Consider the following 19,405-nt stretch of genomic DNA (forward strand, 5'->3'; position numbering starts at 1 on the left):
TTACTTCCAGATTCTATTTGATAGAATAGGACTTGAATCTGTGTTCAGAGAGTAAATTCTCTGTGGCCAGGACCAATTATCTGAGTCATCTAGTCTTCAGCTATTGGAATTTCATATGATATAACCCAAAAGATGTCCATGGCTCTTGATTCCTATGCCAACACAAATTCTGAGAGGAAAGAAAAGTAAGAAGTTTGGTGGTTACTTAAAAAAACACACGCAATAAAGATCTCTTTTTTTAGGGTAAGCCACATTACAGATCTATTCACAAGGGTTATCCATTTAAGGAAAAAGAAAGTATTTTAAGAAAACTGCCTCGTTTGTTGGAAAGCCTACAAAACAGAGACCATATCAAATAATGTGCTAATTCCTAAAGGTCAAAGAGAAAGAGGAAGAAACAAAGAAATAATCAGACAAAGACACAGAGACAGATGAGGGAGAAAGAAGCTACAGAAGAGACAGACACACATGCAGAGAGAGAGAGAGAGAGAGAGAGAGAGAGAGAATTTGCCAAGGAAATATCCTATTTTTTGTAACCTGAGCGTTTTAAAACATAAAATCCTTCCAAATATCAAATGTTCTTTTTGAGCCATTTCTCATATGACTGGGTACGTGAATAAAAACCACTTTCTCCTAAAACATGGCTTTCTTAATCTTTTTCTATGTAACAGTAAGCCCACTATAGAAAAACATCATTACTACAATGTTTGGGGAACTGTTCAGTCTTGCTGCTATCTAGAGAAGGGAAGATTGCAAATATTTAGGAATGCTCTACTGACCTATCTTGTAACAAGTAGCTAAACCAAAAAATCCCATCCTAGTTTAAGAGTGAAACAAGAAACGAATCACCTTTTGGGGGGACCAAGAATGAAGTTGAGTTAGTGCCCAAACTGAGGAAAACTGTTATTAAGTATTTTAAATCATCATATATAGAGTAAAGAACACTGATAAGAAAGGCCTGTAGCTAGCTCCTCTGGATATTCCTCATAAGTCATCCTTCTCTTACTAGGATATCTTTATAATAATTTATAAGAAAATAAAATATAAATGTGTCTTCTTTTTTACTCATTCCTAGTTCCTATTTAATACATTCAACTCTATCAGAAATGCTGTCATATTACAAATGAATTATCATTTCCTCGATTTGTATTGTAAGTTCAACAAAATCATACTGGAATATTGTCTTGATGTGTGTGTCCCTATGCATTGTCTTCAATGTGTTTTGAAGCCAGTGATGTTATGTCCATATTTCTTGATTCATGAAAAAGCATATCAGTTAATATGAATGGATATAGATTATGAAATATGGAAGAAATTGATTATTAAAAGGGGAAAAGACATGTAAAGCTAAAATAACAACAACACACCAATTTTTTAAGAATTGTGGTGTCACTGTTGTAAGCATTCCCTTCACAGGTACATATGGTACCCCCTCCATGCTTTCAGTAAATAGTTCAATGAGTTGCTGAGGCCAAAAATATATCACCATGTTTATAACTTTCTTATGATAAGCCTCTATAGGGATAGTTGCTTTAGTCATTGTATCATACATCTAGAGCTGCATGGGGAGGACTCAAATGCAAGGCTGTAGAGCCTTTGCTTTTTCCACTATTCCACATCCAAACTCAGCCAATAATAACATATCTTCAGGCCAATTGTTGAAACCTTTTCGGTTTGTTATGACCCACAAGAACTGGTACTACACTCACTTAGATTATCACCATACCATAAAGAGGCACCCAAAGGGACTGGTTATTGAAATACTTTGAAGTCATACAGTGCTTTACCATTTACAAGATGCTTTACTCACAGTACCCCCGTGATGGAAATAATGAAAATATTATTATCCCTAGAATACCGATGAAGAAACTATGACTCAGAGAAATCAAATGACTTGCCAACAATCAGGAAGCTACTAAGTGGCTATTGTCTAGGTCATGGTATAAAAGAGACATTCATAAGTTGGAGAGTGTCAAGAGATGGGCAGTCAGGATGGTAAAGACTTCAGAACTCGTCATCTGTAAGAATGGTTGAAGGAAATAAGCACATTTGGCTTGGAGAAGAGAAAATTTAGAGAGGACATGATAACTATATTCATGTATTTGATGGGCTATCTATCAAGTAAAAGAGAAATTAGCCCTGTTCTATTTGGCCCTGAAGTAAAATGTGGAAGTTGAAAAGGATCAACTTATACGTATTTTCAGGAAAATCTAATAATTATGGCTCTCCAAAAATGAAATGGATTGCTTCAAGGGGTGGTAGAATTTCTTCATTGTAACTCTTAAGCAGATGCTTACCCATTTGTCAAAGATTTTATAGTGGAGATTCCTTCATGTATGGTTTGGACTAGATAGCTAATGGGGCCTCTGCTCATTCTCAAATTCTCTTATTCTGTGATTCTGTCAGAGCCAGAATTAAAATCAGGTCCTCCAGTTCTAAGTCTAGTTCTTTTTTCATTTCACTTTGTTCCATTCTTTCATCTCACATGATCATGAGTACAACTCTTTACCTTCATTGTAAATAATGAAAGATGATTTATCACTTTATTCAGATAAATAGTAATGATCATACACATAAGGTCCTTTTTCTTTTACATTACTGGTCTAAAATTATGAAACTCAGTCTCACTGGATAATCAGAAGCTACAGTATAGAGTATAGCGGGAGTCTTTCCTCTTGTTTAGTCTCTGTTTCTTGATTTCATGGTGAGATTGTGATGAGTGACTCCCATTTACCCTTGAGCTCAGCATTAAGGTAATTGCATAATAAACCACAATCAATGAAGACCCTTAAATATGGCCACTTTGTGTTCAGATGTTATTGTTTTTCAAAACACAAATCTTGACAACCATTTCTGGCTCACCCACATATGGAATTCAAAGTGTAAAGGAGATTTGTTGGCAGGCAGGAAACCTGAAACCTGATTTATCTCTGTTATTAGACACTGTATTAAAGGAGATATTTACATTCTCTTGCATAACTGAAGGTTAACACTAAGAAGGATCTGTGTTTAATTTAATAAAATGAGAAAGCAATTGATCACCAGTTCATATTTCTCATTTTACTCCCTTTTGTTTATTTCATTGGTTCTTTTATTTTCCCATGGTCCTGTTGAGGCTTGCCTGTCAGAAAATATGCTCTAAGTATGAGCCAAACCACAGTAAAATGATTCTGCCTAACCCTAAGAGTTCCAGCCATTTCATTTCATATTTTATAATAAGATATGACATGTCAATTTAAACAAAATACACAATATTTGCTGACTGCAGTGAAAAGTTTATATTAAAATAATGTGTTGCCTTCAAGGGTGGATAATTGAGCATCCAGTAGGTAATTTCTGGCAGAGTACATGAAATAAGTAAAAGCAATGTCTGTTAACAAAGGGTAGATTTGTAGATAATGTTACTATAGTCAGTAACTAGAATTTTACAGTTCCTGATTTAGGTTCTTATGCAAGAAAAAATTAACTAGAAGCCTGTATATAGTCATTAAACTCAAGTTGATCCAAACTCACACAATAGGACATAACCTTTGATTGGATCCAGTTCCAACTGATATGTGACTCCATCAATTTCACTCTGAATTGTAATGAAGTCTGAATAAGACCAAGAACTCAAAACAAAATTTACCTAAAATTGCCAAGTTTTCTGTGTAATTGGTAGGGATTTGAAACCCTAGCAAAAAATAATTCCTGTGTTAAACAATACCCTCTCTCTCTCTCTCTCTCTCTCTCTCTCTCTCTCTCTCTCTCTCTCTCTCTCTCTCTCTCTCTCCCCCCCCCTTCCCGCATGTGAAGAATATCACATTCCAGGAAGCATACCCATATGCATACCCTTAACTGAGTTTATGAGAATAAGGCAAGACATGGCATTTCACCAAAAGAGATATTGCTCAGATCATTCCAATTAATCCCTCAATTCTGTTCTGCAATTTTGGCTAGAATGGGTGCCATATATCAGCAAGGTGGTCTTCTTGCATCCAGACAGGAATAACAATGCTTTCATTTACCACTGTATAGAAGAGAGTTCAGAGAAAAGTTCCAGCCATTTCTCCAAGGAATCAACATCAAGATCTACAGTTCATTCAACATTGAATTAATTTCGGGAAATATTTTAAAACTCACTTTCCTATTTAGAGAAAACCAAATATCCTCTCAACTTAGTATATTATTTTCATTTTATCTTGCCATTTAATCCTTCCACATGTGAAATGAATTGAAGTGGCCACACTGTTCAAAGTAAAGCATCTGGAAAATTCAAAGAGGTGATCTCTGTTCTGTGATGACAAAGGGAAGGACTGGAGATACTTCAGAGGAAAGAAATATCTACTGTGTAATATTTAAAATAATGTCCACGATGTTGACTTGAGATATCGAGAACTAGCTAGGAGGTACTTTAACTTTCAGTAGCCCTATCTCAAAAAAGTAGATTCTTTTTATGACTATCCCTAAATACACAATGCTATTTTTCAATTTAATTACTCAGTCATAGTTTTCTTCATATTTACACAATTACAACAAATAGACATCTACTCTTATATTTTATATTGTTTTGGGAATAAGTTAGGAGTTATCTTTCCCCAGAAGATGTAAGCCACATTTCAAGTATGATAGAGGAATCATTACAGGTTGATTACAACCTTCATACAAAGTATATCCCATACAAATTGGCCTACTTGCTGTTTCCCCTATACCATAAGCCATCTCCCATCTCCCTTTCTTTGTTAAAGTTATAGTGACAGAGACACAGGCATATACATAGTCACAAAATGTATCCAGGTTCATGGTGTAGTGACATGAAATAGGCACACACCAATGTCACCGGTTGTATTTATTTTACTTCTTACATGATAACACCCACTATTCTATGAGTAGCTCATTTACTCTAACTGGTTCTCACCTTAATTACTAGAAACAAATTACCATTACATAGTTACATTCAAACTTTCTCAGAGAACTAGAGGTAACCCTGCTGATGGAAAATGTTCCCCTACTTACCACTCTAGCTTTTGGAGCCTCCATTAAATATGAGAATATATATGTGTGTATGTATGCATGTATATATGTATGTATAGATAGGTACACATGCATATAAGTTTGAGTATGTATATGTATACACACATTTATGTATTCATGTGTATATGCCTATGTATACCTACACACATATGTGTATGTATACACATGTGTTGTATAAAATCAGTCACTCCCAAGGTAACACAACCACAAAAACAATGATATTTGAATACCAGGCACTCATGAGAATGATACTTTTAGATATTAAATATAACCATTTACTGCACAAAAAGGTAAAATAAACAATAATATAATAGTGTCAATGTGTTAAAGTCAATACACAAAGAAAACATATCACGATCCATATATAAACCTGGATGACATTTTCCCACCAATGCATTCAATATCCATAGTAAAGAATGGGCACATGTCTATAGGAGCTTAGCAGTGAAGAGTACATAAAGGAGGAAATCTTATGTGCTTAGTGTAACTCACAACTTTTGCCTTTAAGCTTCAATATTATTAGTCCATTCAGGAACATGTATGCCACAGGAAATCTCTTCTCTGCTTAAGTGCTTACTCTTCAGTTGAACAAATCTTCCTTTCTTCTCCATGTGCTGTTTTCTTCAATCAGAATAGAGCTCATAGCATCACAGCTGAGGTTGACTCTTAAAGACAAGCAAATAAATCTATGTCCCTAATATCATTGTTGTTGTTGTTTGTCCTTCATTCTCAAAGAAGACCAATGATATCAGGAGGGTGATGTCTTGATTTGCAAGTGAATTGGATTTAAGTGAGGCAGAGCTTTGCAAAGCCCCCAACCTCACTCTCCTTCTGGATTATCTGAGTCCAGTGGCAAGATATAGGTCAAGATGACTGGAGATGACCCCAGATGCAGTGGGAAGCCTTTGCCTTTTTCAGTTCAGGTCTTTCCCAGGTATCACTTTGTCTGAGGCAACACCCACTCAGTGTTTTAAATCTAGGTAAGAAATGAGTCAAAAGATGGCCTAGTTTGTCTACACGCGTGCACACACACACACACACACACACACACACACACACACACACACACACACATACACATCATCAAACTGGGAGGAGAAGACCCTCAAGGTTTCTGGACAGAAGAGAAACAATTGCTATTTACATTCTCTCAACAACAAACAATGGGAAAGTAAAGCTTAATCCAGGGCCTGTTATTGGACAGTGATAGCATGAGTGATTGGGGCTTTAAGCTATGGTCAAGTAGCTTCAATTGCCAAACTCCCTCTGCTTTTCCTTCTGAAACCAGAGGGGGAAGCAGAGAGCAATAGGTCTTATGAGAAGATTTACTTCTCTTCAGACAGAGGTCAGGAGATATATGGACTGCTTAGGGAGGACTAACACCTCTAGTGTGAGGACTTGCTGAGCCCTTTTCAGGGCTGCTCATCCACCTTTGGTGTCCACCTGTCACCCAACTCTCACCTGTGACTCCAAAAAGCTGTAGTATGCACAGCAGTCATACCATCTGGGCAAAAAGGCTAAATTAGGTTGAGGGTAATGAGTAGGCCTCAGATGTGTTGGTGAGTTGGGGGTGATGTCTACCCCAAGCATGCATAGACTTCTCTCTGCAGAATGGACAGATGAGAACAATTTTTCCCAATGGGCCATGAAGGCAGCTGAGGCAGGCATTGTAGAGAGCTTGGAGTTTAGTCAGACATAAAAACTTCAAGGTCATCCACTGCATCTGAAGTCATTACCAGTTTTCTCAACTTTTATCTTGCACTGGACTTTGATGACTCTGGAAGAGAGAGTGAGGCTAATATCTTTGTGCAACTCTGCCTCACTTAAATTAAATTTACGTGCAAATCAAGACATTACTCCTCATCCACTATTTTACAGTTTTATTATTTAACTCTTTTACACCTCCATCCCAAATGTTTAAATGGACTATTTGTGCCCAAACTGTGGTACAGCCTTCTGAGCTCATATTGGACTGATCAACCACAGTCAAACACACTGTATCTTGAGTACAACATCATGATGTCATTGGTTTTCTTTTCACATGAAGAAGGAACAACAGCAATCTTTCCTCATCTCTAGGTGGCAGTGAAGGACAGTAGCTGTCACTTCCTAGCCAATGACATTAATCCTCTATTCACCAATAACAGATCATTTAGTTGAAGTTTGTCACGCAACATAATGTTTCTAATTGCCACAGCTCAGATAGAGCTGTCTTACACAAAACTCACCTAGTGTCTTCAATACTTCTCTGATTCCTACGTTAATTTCGTCTCTTGTCAGTGTCTTAACTGAGAGTCCCTGACTCTCATTGACTTTCATTGAAAAAGTCCCAACTCCCATATCTAATCAATAGTCATTTTAAAAAATTGAAACTTCAGTCTCTGGATGTTTCCATGACTTAAAAAATATATATTTTCAGTGGATAGAGCACTGGCCCTGGATTTAGGAGGACCTGAGTTCAAAGCCGGCCTCAGACACTTAATACTTACTAGCTGTGTGACCCTGGGCAAGTCACTTAACCCCAATTGCCTCACTAAAAAAAAAAAAATTACTCTCTTTAGTCGCAAATCAGTTTAATAGAAATAAATTGAGGTAACTATAATACTTGTATCACTGAAGTCTTCAATATAGTACTCCACCTCTTAATTTCCAGCTCATTCTGTTTTAAGGGTTCTTTTGAAACAAATGTTCCTTTGCACTTGAATTTTATCTTTTTCAAAAAATAAATAAAAGATCTTTCTCTGCCTCTTTAAATTATAAACCTATTGGGGCAGCTAAGTGGCTCATTGGATAGAGCACCGGCCCTGGACTCAGGAGTACCTGAGTTCAAATCCGGCCTCAGACACTTAACACTTACTAGCTGTGTGACCCTGGGCAAGTCAATTAACCCCAATTGCCTCACTAAAAAAAAAAGAAAAAAAAAGAAAAAATATAAACCTATTCCCACACAAGTAAGGCATTATTCTACATTGTTTATAAAGCAATTTTACTTTTTAACCCATTTTATATTTTAGGAAACTGAGTCAAACAGGGATTAAAGTGACTTGCTCAGGGTCACAGAGTGACCATGTGGCTGAGATGAAATTTGAACTCAGATCTTCTGAACTCTAGGCACAATTCTATATCCACTGTACCATCTAGCCGCCTCATCTGCAACAATGGTAATATCTTGCATTATTTGACAGTTAATGTACATTTTTCCTCTAAACAAAATTACTTTTTTTTTGCCCTTTTCATCATTAAATGAAAGTATATGAAAAGGATCTTAAAGGTATAGTACATTTTATTTCTGAGTGCTCAGTCTTCTTATCTCCACTTTGGTACACTTATTTTCCCTCCAGGATCAGCTTAATTGCTGTCTCCTTCAAGATACCTTTCCAGTTTCTCCTAGTTGTTAGTACCCAACATCTGCTGAAATTATATTATATGTATTTTGTGTGTCTACTGTTTGTTTGTTGATGTGGATACATACTGTTTTGACACAGTAAAATATAAGTTCTTTGAGGGTAGAGACTGGTTTTACATTTATCATTGTACCCCCTATAACATAACAAGAATTTATTAAGTACCAATGAAGTCAATTCATTGTTCAATAACCAGGAATCACTTAACATTGTACAATGCCTGGCACATGGTTGTGCTTAATAAGTGCTTGTTGCTTTAGATTACACATTGTTGATTTTAATTTCAAGAATCATTTGCGGGGCAACTAGATGGTGCAGTGGATAGAGCACTCAACCTGGATTCAAGAGGACCTGAGTTCAAATCTAGCCTCAAGCCCTTGATACTTACTAGCTGTGTGACCCTGGGCAAGTCACTTAACCCCAACTGCCTCACCAAAAAAAAGAAAAGAATCATTCAGACCTTTTACATACTTTAGCTTTTTTTGTTAAAGCAACATTCAAAAGGCTAAATCATTTCTGAGTTCCTTTTTAGCTCTGGCTCTATGACCCTATGATATTATGATATTTCTCAACAAAGGATCCTGGTTGCCTGATATTTTATAATTATAATAGAAAACTAGAGGTTGCTACATGCTTTAGATAATAATAATACCATAAATATCAAGTATATATGCATATATATGTATGTATGCATATATAGAGATATACATATTTGTATGTGCATATACCTATATATGTTTGTTATATACACAAATGTCTCTCTTAGCTAAGAAATGAGGCATTAATACAAGGAAAATTTTAAAGTTGTACTGATCAAGCATATTTATCATGAATTAAAACCCACAAAGATAACCACCGTGGAAACAAAACAATAAAAACAAAACACTTCAATTTACTTTTTGGAGGAAGTGTTCCTAAACAAGATAGCAAAATTAATAAGCTATTAGTAGATTTGCTATCCAATTGGATTTTGACTGCCTAGGAAAGACAATTTACTCCTCAATTTACTGACTGTGGATTCAAAAAATGCTACCTTTCAAGTGAAATAGATAGTAATGAAGATGACATATTGTGCAAAGAAGAGAAAGACAGCAGAAGTGGCTAAGACCAAGTGAGGAGTGATGATAAAGATGAATGAAATGAATAAAACATCTTTATTTATATGAGAAAAATGGAAAATACTCTCTCCATACATACTATATAGATATCATATATATGATAATTTTATATAATTATTTTCACTGTATATAAATCTATTTTTCTTTCCCTTTCAAATAGATCAGGCAGCATAGAGGAATGAAAAGATTATTGGACTGATAGTAAAAAGACATGGGGGCAGCTAGGTGGCACAGTGGATAAAACACCCACCCTGGATTCAGGAGAACATAAGTTCAAATCTGACCTCAGGCACTTGACATGTACTAGCTGTGTGACCCTGGGCAAGTCAGTTAACCCTCATTGCCCTGCAAATAAATAAATAAATATATAAAAAGACATGGGCAAGCTGAATTCCAGAAGAAGCTACTGATGGGAGGAAGCTAGGTGATGCAGTGGATAAAGCACCTAACCTGGATTCAGGAGGTCCTGAGTTCAAATCTGACCTCAGACACTTGACACTTATAAGCTGTGTGACCCTGGGCAAGTCACCTAACCCTCATTGCCCTGGGAAAAAAAGACATGGGAGAGTCTCAGCTCTATCACTTTACTAGTGTGACTTTAAAGAAATAACATTTTTTGTTGAATCTCAGTTTTTTCATCTGTAAAATGGGATAGTATGCTGTCTATTGCCCAAGTTGTTCAGAAGACTTAGTAGTCATATTTTATATTATATATATATATATAGATCAATTCATATATCACTTTAAATTGTACAAAACACATCAAAATTTCTATCTCATTTTTCCCCTCACAACAACCCTATGAGCTAAATGTTATTATTATACCTACTTTATAGATGAAGAACATGTGGCAGACAGAGATTAAGTGTCTTACTGAAGGTCAAATGTCTGTCCACTGCACCATTTAGCTGCCTCCTAATACATTTTGTATATTCAATTCAACAATCATTTATTAGGAACTGTTATGGCTCAGTTATTCAGTGGTTTCCGACTCTTTGTGACCCAGTGGACCATACTGTCCATAGAGTTTTCTTGGCAAAGATACTGGAGTGGTTTACCATTTCTTTCTCCAGTGGATTAAGGCAAATAAGTTAAGTGATTTACCTACAGTCACACATCTATTAAGTGTCTGGGGCCAGATTTGAACTCAGGTCTTCCTAACTCCAGGCTCAGAGCTCTATCCATTGAGCCATTGAACTATTTCCTACTATATGCCAACAATTGTCCTCAGCATTTGAAATACAATTCCAAGATGAAAAATTGCCCCTTTGTTTAAGAAGCTTCTTATTCTCTCTTGGGAAATAAAATGTTCTAAACCAATTCTAAAGCCAGAAGTAGCAGCAGAGAGAGAAGCTTCAGTTCTCTTCGGCTCCATGGGACCTGTCAAAAAGTCAGCCAATAAACATTTAGTGAGCACCTACTATCTGCCAGACACTGTGATACTCAGTTATACTCAGTTATACTTAGTTATACACTGAGGATACAAATACAAAAAGAAAAAGACAGTTCCTGACCTCGAGTAGCTTACCATCTAATAGAAGACAGAACACAAAAGGAAGCTTAAAGGGGTAGGTAGATAAGCTCACTGGGGGTGGAAGGAGAAAAGGTACAGGATGAGGCAGCTTGGTAGAGAAAACAGAGAAGTCCCACAGTAGTACAACCAGATGAAAAATGAGATGTCTGAGCTGGGCTTACTTCTTAAAAGGAGGTTTGCAGTTCATGGTCCCAAGCTCCAATCAGAGAGGCAAGATGAAGTAAGGAAGTGGCTGATGGTATCTAACACTGAAGTACAAGGTTTTGGTCTGAGTGAGGACTGCAGTGCCCAGAGAGGAGGGAGGGAAAGAAAGAGGGAGTATTAAAAATTGGTTTAATGGTTCATTCATTTATTCAATAATCATATATTAAACAGTAACTAAGTGCCAGCCACTGTCAAAGTCCCTATAGATACAAAGCCAAAACAAATGAAAATAATCTTAATTTCAAAGAGTTTACTTTCTGTTGGGGGGGGGGGGTGATAAAGAATCTACCCAAATAAATCCAGTGGAGCCATATCTTACTATGTGTTAGATTCTAAAACTACATTAAGCAAGGTTATCCTTGGAAATCCCTAAAGTCACCCACAAAGTATCTCCAAACTGTTACTAGAAAATCACTAGATCATCCTTAAAAGAAGATGTTCAGGGGGCAGCTAGATGGCACAGTGGATAGAGTACCAGCCCTGGAATCAGGAGTACCTGAGTTCAAATCCAGGCTCAGACACTTAATACTTACTAGCTGTGTGACCCTGGGCAAGTCAAGTAGCCCCAATTGCCTTACTTAAAAAAAAAAAAAGATGTTCAGTGTAAGAGAGCAGAAGATTGCAATGGAAATAATGGAATTAGAATGTAAAAATTATTTATCATATTGACCAACTAAACTACTGATGAGGAGAGATTAATGAGAATCAAAACTATGCAAATAGATAAAAAGAAGAAAAGCAAGGATAGCTGACAGGGAAACTGTTAATTAGGGGAAAAAGTTTTTTTTTTAATTTAAGCACCTTATTGTATAGGGTGATTACCCCTCCCACACCCCATTACAGTTTCCTCTTCCTGCTTCAGTAAAGATGACACAAGGAAGTCAACAAAATGAAGCAAGAACCTTCTATGTGACAAAAACGCTAATATTGTCAATGAAGCATATTTCTTTCATTAGCTATACCCAAAAATGAACTTCCAGGGGTGGAGCCAATATGGTGGAGGGAAGCCAGGAAGCTGCCTGAGCTTGCTTACCCATGTTTCCCTCAAGAACAACATTAAATCAAGCCTCTAAACAGATTCTGGAACTACAGAACCTACAAAAAGACAGAGAGACACAATCCTCCTATTTGAGATAATTTAGAAGACTTCAGGAAAGGTCTGTCTCACCTGGGCAAAAGGGGGGAGTGGCTCAGCCAACTCTTCAGCTGAAGTAAAAAAAAAAACAGGGGTAGCAATCCTTATCTCAGACAAAGCAGAAGCAAAAAGAGATAAAATTAAAAGAGATAAGGAAGGAAACTACATCTTGTTAAAAGGTATGACAGATAATGAAGTAATATCAATACTAAACATATATGCATCAAGTGGTATAGCATCCAAATTCTTAGAGGAGAAGTTAAATGAGTTACAAGAGGAAATAGACAGCAAACCTATACTAGTGGGGGATATGAAATCTTCCCCTCTCAGAATTAGATAAATCTAACCACAAAATAAATAAGAAAGAAGTTAAAAAGGTGAATAGAATGTTAGAAAAGTTAGATATGATAGATGTCTAGAGAAAACTGAATGGGAATAGAAAGGAATATACCTTTTTTTTCAGTGTTACATGGCAACTACCTCTGTAAAGATGGGAGGGAAGTACAACTCATTTCTATTTTTAAAAGTCACTTGGTCATTATAATTGCATAGGCACTAATATATAATTATATAGTTGTTAAGTACCTACTATTTTCATGGAACTATGCCATGTAGTACAGTACAAAAACCTCATAGTCAAATGTAGAAAGGCAGAAATATTAAATGTATCTTTCTCAGATCATGATACAATAAAAATTACATGGAATAAAGAGCCATGGAAAGGTAGACTGAAAAGTAATTGGAAAGTAAATAATCTCATCCTAAAGAATGAATGGGTCAAACAACAAATCATAGAAACAATCAGTAATTTCATCCAAGAGAATGACAATAATGAGAGAACATACCAAAACCTATGGGATGCAGCCAAAGCAGTTCTTAGGGGAAATTTTATATCTCTAAATACTTACGTGAATAAAAAAGGGAAAGAGGAGATCAATCAATTGTGCATGCAACTAAAAAAGCTAGAAAAAGAACAAAATAAAAATCCCCAATTAAATACCAAATTAGAAATCCTGAAAATCAAAGGAGAAACTAATAAAATTGAAAGCAAGAAAACTATAGAATTAATCAATAAAACTAAGAGCTGGTTTTATAAAAAAAACCACAATAAAATAGATAAACCTTTGGTTAATTTGCTTTCAAAAAATAAAGAAGAAAACAAAATTACCAGTTTCAAAAATGAAAGGGGTGAATTCACCACCAATAAAGTGGAAATTAAAGCAATAATTAGCTATAGCCACATAAATAAAACTAGTAGATGGTGGATATAAGAGGATATTATCTGGAGTGGTGAGATCCTCACACTCTAAGAGGCCTAGAGGAACTAAGACTCATCAAGAAATCTACAAATTCAAGTTTCTCTTATTATGCTCAATCCCTAGATATTCTCATTGGTAGAAGGTTAGGCCTAATCCCACAATTCAGGAATCTTTCTCTCTGGGTCTATTCTCTAATAAAACAAGGAGAGATTGGTCTAAATGACCTTTAATATACCTTCCAACTTCACATCTATGATTCTATAGCTCTATTATAAATATAAAATATATACAACACAATAAAAACACTATTGGGAATGGTCATTAACAAGTAGGTCAGGTGGGGGTTTGAGTATCAGGATAGGCTTATAAACTTCCATTAAGGCATGGGACTTGAGTCAAATCTTCAAGAAAGTAAAGTCAGGGGGCAGCTAGGTGGCACAGTGGATAGAACAATCATCCTGGATTCAGGAGGACCTGAGTTCAAATCCGACCTCAGACACTTGACACTTACTAGCTGTGTGACCCTGGGCAAGTCGCTTAACCCCAATTGCCTCACCAAAAAAAAAAAAAAAAAAAAGGAAAGGAAAGTCAGGAAGAAATATACCCCAAGTTTTGCACATATAAAGGAACAGAGAGAGAGAGAGAGAGAGAGAGAAATGTCAAATTTCAGAAAGAGCAGGTTAGAGAGTCTGGCTAGAATATCAAATAAAAGCATAATCTAGTGCTAGCCTGGAAAGGTAGAATGGAGCAAAACTACAAAGGACCAAAAATGCCAAACAATGATGATATATATGTGTGGGGGGGGGAGGGGTGTGTGGCTGTGGGTGTGTGGGGTTTATGTATATACATATACATACATATATATATATACATACATACATACATACATATATATATATACATATACAGATACACACATATGTATCTGTATCTGTATATGTGTGTGTATTTATTTACTTATTCTCCTTCCACCCCAACCCCGAGAAAAGGAGGAGCTGCTGGAGGCTTTTTGCACAAGACAGTGACATGGTCCAACCTGTGCTTCAAAAATACTATGCTGTGGGGCAGCTAGGTGGCGCAGTGGATAGAGCACCGGCCCTGGAGTCAGGAGGACCTGAGTTCAAATCCAGGCTCAGACACTTGACATTTACTAGCTGTGTGACCCTGGGCATGTCACTTAACCCCAATTGCCTCACCAAAAAAAAAAAGAAGAAGAAGAATACTATGCTGTCATTTGCATGATTGAAGAAATGAAAAAGATGGAGACCAGTCAAGAAACAAATTAGGAGGCAATTGCAGTAATTCATGTGAAAAGCAATTAAGGCCTGTTGTGGACATGTTGATTTTGAGGTGTCTCTGGGACATGTAGTTAGAAATCTTCAGCAGGCAGTTGGTATACTCCACATTAGCCTTGATTACTTTCTCACCTTCTCTAGATATTTTTGTACATACTAGAGGCCAGATATTGTTTTTGGTTCTATGACTTTCCTTCAGTCATTGTAATGTCTCATTATTGAAAGTGCCCAATAAATCTCAAATGCCACATTAGTGGAATTTCACTCTCCAAGCTGAAAAGACTGTAATATGGGCTTGACAATGGAGCATATGTGTGTGACATTAAGCGTAGCTAAATTCTGAAAGTCCTTTAAAATGTTAGATGTATGGGGAATAATTGTTTTTCTTTCTTTCTTTTTTGTTTTTCTTTTGTTTTTTTTTGTTTGGTTTTTGTGAGGCAATGAGGGTTAAGTGACTTGCCCAGGGTCACACAGCTAGTAAGTGTCAAGTGTCTGAGTTTGGGTCTGAAATCAGGTCCTCCTGAATCTTGGGCTGGTGTTTTATTCTAGCTGCTCTTGGAATAATTGTTTTTCCATCATCGCAATTTTATGAAAAAAAACTGAAATATTTTTTAATATTACCTTCATTCCCAATTTATTATTCCTCTTCCTCAGTCAGTAAATCAAGAAGCATTCATTAGGCACTCACTTATGAATTAGACACTGTGCAAAGTGCTGAGAATACAAATATAGTTATAAAGAAAGATAGTTCTTGCCCTGGAAGAGTATACTTTCTGTTAGGGGAAACCAACATAGAAAAGGAAGCTGAAAAGGTCCAGAGTGTAGCCTGGATATCCTCCTTAAACCAGTTTTTTCTATAAGTCATTTAGTCCAAGGGAGAGACAGGCAGGGAAGAGTATTTTCAAAGTGTGAATTCTAGGGCTGAAGTGAACCTTCAAGGTGAAGATTTGGGGTATATTAGAAGAGGTCTGAAATGTATCTCAAAAATTGCCAGAGGCTGTTCCTTTTTTTCTAACATAAAGCACCTCCTTTATAATAAAAAGCCATCCCTTATTAAAAAAAGAATAAAAATTCCCCTCATTCCCCCCAAAATTCAAAAAAGAACTAATCATACTTTAATGAAGTCCAATAGTACATCACATGTTCTCTATCTATAGGTAACCACCTCTGCAAAGACGGGAAGGAAGTATAGCTCATTTCTTTCTTTCTTTTTTTTTTTTTGGTGAGACAATTGGGGTTAAGTGACATGCCCAGGGTCTCACAGCTAGTAAGTGTCAAGTGTCTGAAGCTGGATTTGAACTCAGGTACTCCTGACTCCAGGGCCAGTGATCTATTCACTGTACCACCTAGCTGCCCCCCATTTCTATTTTTAAAAGTTTTTGGTCATTATAATTACATAGGCATTAATATATAACTACATAGTTGTTAAGTACCTACCATGTTTCTAGCACTACGCTAAATTTTGGGGATACAAAACCAGGTAAAAGACAATCCCTGTTCTCATGGAGCTCATAGTCTAATGTTTAGTTGTAGTTTTTCTTTTTTTTTGCTCTTGTTCACCTTTTCTTTGTTGTAGTCATTTTATGTGTTGTTTTCCTGTTGCTGTTTACTCTATATCAGTTTATGTCTTCCCGTGCCTTTTGTATACTTATGGTATAGCAACATTCCATCACATTTTCTACCACAATTTGTTTAGCCTTTCTCTGATCAATAAACATTTGTTTTGTTTTTAGTTATTTGCTACCACAAAACATTTTGCTATGAATATGTTGGTTCGTTCTTTCTGTATTTGAGCTGCTTAGGGATGTATGCCTAGAAATCAGACCTCTAACTTAAAGAATATAGTGATGTTTTAACTTTATGAAATTTTCCATTTTATTTCCAGAACAGTTGTATCAGTTCACAACTCCACCAATTAAGTATTAGTTTGCTTCTCTTCCCCAACATTCATTATGTTTGTATTGTAATCTTTGTCAATTTTCTAGACTTGAGGTAAAACCTTCAATTTGTTTTGATTCACATGTCCCTTAATATTAGTGACTTAGAGCAATCTAGTACAACATATGGTTGCTAATACTTTGCAATTCATCTTTTGATGATAATAGAAAGAATATAGTACCCTCTACTAAGCTGTAGAAGGGTTTTGGCCTAAATTGCTGTAAAGGTGCCCCACACTGACAAAATCACAGAACACTGAAATGTTGAAGTAAGTATCTAGGAAACCTGACCAATCTGAGTCATAAACCTAGTGGCAGTGGTGACAATATGAATTAAGTATTGTATAGACTCTCTTCCCTAAGGTCTTTCTGCCAGGGAGCAGGATTGTGAGAAGAATAATATGAAATGGTAGATAATGGCCCAGCTGAAGATTAGAGCTTTGGAAAGATATTGAATTTCATGGTATAACTTTGTTATTATTACTGTCATCATTATTATTGTTATTATTTATTATTGTTGTTGTTGTTGTTAATACTACTAATTATTAGGCCTCAATGTCCTTTTCTGAAAAACTAAGTGAAAGTCAAAAGATCTCAAAACTTTAGATCTGTGGATCATTAAGTTCATCCCAAGGACAAAAGAAGAAAATACACTTCACCTAGCTCTGTTATCATCACTAGAAACCCTGGCTTTCATTCCTTTCTCTCACTTTTTTTTTTTTTGGTGAGGCAATTGGGGTTAAGTGACTTGCCTAGGGTCACACAGCTAGTAATTGTTAAGGGTATGAGGCCAGATTTGAACTCAGGTCCTCCTGACTTCAGGGCTGGTGCTCTATCCACTGTGCCACCTAGCTGCCCCCTTTCTCTCACTTCTATTACTTGATAACTTTAGTAAGGTTGTGACCACTGCTTGGATTCTCTCTGTCAGTGTCTCTGTATGGCTCTGCCTACATCTCTGTCTCCCTATCTCTCTCATCAATCTCTTTTATTAGTATTATTTCCTCTATATTTTTAAATGTTTGGTGTTAAGGATTTTTTTTACCTGTCATTTGTCCAGGGTAAATTGGGTGTGGTTCTCATTGGCAAAGAAAGCAAATTGCCTGAGTAAATTTAGCAAAGAACTATGTTGAATGGTGTCCACAGAGTTGAAAGATGATCTGAGTTCTCTTCCACAGTGGTATATTAATTCAACACATGTCATTCAGCGATCTTTCCCATGATGGACCAAAGAGTGAACAGAAGGTAGAACAGAAGATTATGCAGAGGTGACCCAGGTTATAAAGACAATGTAGTTTATTGCAGATAGCTTAACTTATATGGGGTACCCTCATGTCTTCTGCTCCCCAGTAGGGCAATAAACTTTCATTCATTTACATATTTGACCTTTAATATCTGTTTACAACACAGAAAGCATTGGGCTCATAAATGATGTTACTCAATGAATATAACAAAAATATGCAAGTCATGTAAACTGAAATTTAATGGAATTTCAGACTGGATGGTATCTATGGACCTTTTAAGCTAGGGCAATCTCTGAGCCCATCAATTTTCCAAAGAAATCATCAGCTTTGCTTTGTAATTTGTCTTTACTTCAGGTCCATAAGAATTACTTCTGAGCATTTTCTGTAATACATTCAAATCTACATGAAGCCCAATGATATTTCTTTTGCCATGGAAATCTTGTTGATCTCCGTGAAAAGCTGATACTTGGATTTCTTTAAGTACAACAGGCCATATGAGGTTGAAGCATATCACATTTTTTCCCATCTAGCTCTCAAATTCACAGTAGCAGTTCACATTTTTTAATAATATGTTTTGGTAGAATAATTCCCTTCAGATGAATCATTCTTGTTAATGTAGTTATAAAAATGCTTATGGCCTTTTAGGTCCTAGAGAGCATGGCACTGCTCATGAACCCAAGGTGACGAGTTCTATCCCTGCTTGGTGTGAAGAATAGACCCAATATATCTATATCAATAGTGATAACAATATCAATATTGATATGGTATCATCTAGAACCAGAAATTTTCATTCATTAATTGGTTATATATTCATTTGTTCATCAAACACTTATTACCTGTTGTGCACGTCAGAATTCTAGATGTTAGATGAGATATAAATTACATAAACCATAGTCCTTGAGATAACATACAAAATAAACAATCTAATAGGGAAATGACATGTATATAAATATAATGCAAAATAGAACGTGATAAATGCATAGGAGAGCTGAACAAGGTACTTTGAGAATTCCCTGTCAGCAGCTATCACTTCCTGCTAAGGAGATTAGAGAGGACTTTATTTGAGCCTGGCTTTGACTGATGGGTTGGGTTTTAAGGCTAGATTGCAAAACACTGAAGATAATGAAGATAATGGAATTCTGGTTTGGGTTTTGCCCCAGGCTATGGCTGAGACCTTGAACTAGCATTCCACTCCACCTCTTTAGTCAGTTTCCTCATCTGTAAAATGAAGACATGGGAGTCCTTATACTTATAAAATTCTGTGA

Source organism: Dromiciops gliroides, chromosome 1, assembly GCF_019393635.1.
Source record: "Dromiciops gliroides isolate mDroGli1 chromosome 1, mDroGli1.pri, whole genome shotgun sequence".
NCBI lineage: Eukaryota > Metazoa > Chordata > Mammalia > Microbiotheria > Microbiotheriidae > Dromiciops > Dromiciops gliroides.